The following is a 2,485-nucleotide window of genomic DNA, read 5'->3' as shown; positions in this document are numbered from 1 at the left end:
ACATGCGATATGTTTGTCACGAGCCGCAAAAAATAATTAAAAAGGGAATGCAACACGAGGACTTCCCAGGAGGTCACCCATCCTAGTACTACTCTCGCCCAAGCACGCTTAACTACAAAGTTCTGATGGGATCCGGTGCTTCAGTGCTGGTATGATCGCATCCGACATGTTACCCCCGCCTTCGTCCCTTATGCTTGCCACTCCCAGGTCCACTGCAAAGATGATTGTCATTCTTACTACCATTACAACCGTTGCCTAATAATGGATAATGCCCTATATATACTACTTACTCCCCCCCCTCAAACACGGAGACGAGTTTACCACGGTTTCCACCCCTCCCTCTATACCGCAGCAACACGTATTTTTTTACCCCTTTCAGAACGCGCTCCTCGCGCCACAAATCCGCCTCTAGACGCGTGACCAATGAGCAGCGAGCTAAAACATATCGCAAATGTCAAAAATAATATAACGGGGTTAATATATATCGCGCACATGCGATATGTTTGGCACGAGGCGCAAAAAATAATTAGAAAGGGAATGCAACACGAGGATTTTCCAGGAGGTCACCCATCCTAGTACTACTCTCGCCCAAGCACGCTTAACTTCGGAGTTCTGATGCGATCCGGTGCTTTAGTGCTGGTATGATCGCATCCGACATGTTACCCCCGCCTTCGTCCCTTATGCTTGCCACTCCCAGGTCCACTGCAAAGATGATTGTCATTCTTACTACCATTACAACCGTTGCCTAATAATGGATAATGCCCTATATATACTACTTACTCCCCGCCTCAAACACAGAGACGAGTTTACCACGGTTTCCACCCCTCCCTCTATACCGCAGCAACACGTATTTTTTACCCCTTTCAGAACGCGCTCCTCGCGCCACAAAGCCGCCTCTAGACGCGTGACCAATGAGCAGCGAGCTAAAACATATCGCAAATGTCAAAAATAATATAACGGGGTTAATATATATCGCGCACATGCGATATGTTTGTCATGAGCCGCAAAAAATAATTAAAAAGGGAATGCAACACGAGGACTTCCCAGGAGGTCACCAATCCTAGTACTACTCTCGCCCAAGCACGCTTAACTACGGAGTTCTGATGGGATCCGGTGCTTTAGTGCTGGTATGATCGCATCCGACATGTTACCCCCGCCTTCGTCCCTTATGCTTGCCACTCCCAGGTCCACTGCAAAGATGATTGTCATTCTTACTACCATTACAACCGTTGCCTAATAATGGATAATGCCCTATATATACTACTTACTCCCCCCCCCTCAAACACGGAGACGAGTTTACCACGGTTTCCACCCCTCCCTCTATACCGCAGCAACACGTATTTTTTACCCCTTTCAGAACGCGCTCCTCGCGCCACAAATCCGCCTCTAGACGCGTGACCAATGAGCAGCGAGCTAAAACATATCGCAAATGTCAAAAATAATATAACGGGCTTAATATATATCGCGCACATGCGATATGTTTGTCACGAGGCGCAAAAAATAATTAGAAAGGGAATGCAACACGAGGATTTTCCAGGAGGTCACCCATCCTAGTACTACTCTCGCCCAACCATGCTTAACTTCGGAGTTCTGATGGGATCCGGTGCTTTAGTGCTGGTATGATCGCATCCGACATGTTACCCCCGCCTTCGTCCCTTATGCTTGCCACTCCCAGGTCCACTTCAAAGATGATTGTCATTCTTACTACCATTACAACCGTTGCCTAATAATGGATAATGCCCTATATATACTACTTACTCCCCCCCTCAAACACAGAGACGAGTTTACCATGGTTTCCACCCCTCCCTCTATACCGCAGCAACACGTATTTTTTTACCCCTTTCAGAACGCGCTCCTCGCGCCACAATGCCGCCTCTAGACGCGTGACCAATGAGCAGCGAGCTAAAACATATCGCAAATGTCAAAAATAATATAACGGGGTTAATATATATCGCGCACATGCGATATGTTTGTCACGAGCCGCAAAAAATAATTAAAAAGGGAATGCAACACGAGGACTTCCCAGGAGGTCACCCATCCTAGTACTACTCTCGCCCAAGCACGCTTAACTTCGGAGTTTTGATGGGATCCGGTGCTTTAGTGCTGGTATGATCGCATCCGACATGTTACCCCCGCCTTCGTCCCTTATGCTTGCCACTCCCAGGTCCACTACAAAGATGATTGTCATTCTTACTACCATTACAACCGTTGCCTAATAATGAATAATGCCCTATATATACTACTTACTCCCCCCCTCAAACACGGAGACGAGTTTACCACGGTTTCCACCCCTCCCTCTATACCGCAGCAACACGTATTTTTTTACCCCTTTCAGAACGCGCTCCTCGCGCCACAAAGCCGCCTCTAGACGCGTGACCAATGAGCAGCGAGCTAAAACATATCGCAAATGTCAAAAACAATATAACGGGTTTAATATATATCGCGCACATGCGATATGTTTGTCACGAGGCGCAAAAAATAATTA

At 47.2% G+C, this 2,485-nt stretch overlaps 5 non-coding genes across 5 annotated transcripts; all 5 read right to left on the bottom strand.

Annotated features, from left to right (window-relative positions):
- Positions 1–44: 44 nt before the first annotated feature.
- On the bottom strand, positions 45–163 carry LOC123177150 (5S ribosomal RNA). Its single transcript, XR_006488795.1, has one exon. It is a non-coding gene; the product is annotated as a 5S ribosomal RNA (ribosomal RNA).
- Positions 164–534: 371 nt separating this feature from the next.
- On the bottom strand, positions 535–653 carry LOC123177151 (5S ribosomal RNA). Its single transcript, XR_006488796.1, has one exon. It is a non-coding gene; the product is annotated as a 5S ribosomal RNA (ribosomal RNA).
- Positions 654–1,022: 369 nt separating this feature from the next.
- On the bottom strand, positions 1,023–1,141 carry LOC123177149 (5S ribosomal RNA). The gene has a single exon (XR_006488794.1). It is a non-coding gene; the product is annotated as a 5S ribosomal RNA (ribosomal RNA).
- A 371-nt stretch (positions 1,142–1,512) lies between these two features.
- Positions 1,513–1,631, bottom strand: LOC123177152 (5S ribosomal RNA). Its single transcript, XR_006488797.1, has one exon. It is a non-coding gene; the product is annotated as a 5S ribosomal RNA (ribosomal RNA).
- Positions 1,632–2,001: 370 nt separating this feature from the next.
- Positions 2,002–2,120, bottom strand: LOC123177147 (5S ribosomal RNA). Its single transcript, XR_006488793.1, has one exon. It is a non-coding gene; the product is annotated as a 5S ribosomal RNA (ribosomal RNA).
- Between the last annotated feature and the right edge of the window lie 365 nt (positions 2,121–2,485).

This window comes from Triticum aestivum, unplaced genomic scaffold (assembly GCF_018294505.1).
Source record: "Triticum aestivum cultivar Chinese Spring unplaced genomic scaffold, IWGSC CS RefSeq v2.1 scaffold7260, whole genome shotgun sequence".
NCBI classification, from domain to species: domain Eukaryota; kingdom Viridiplantae; phylum Streptophyta; class Magnoliopsida; order Poales; family Poaceae; genus Triticum; species Triticum aestivum.
This window is presented reverse-complemented; position numbering and strand designations above follow the sequence as displayed.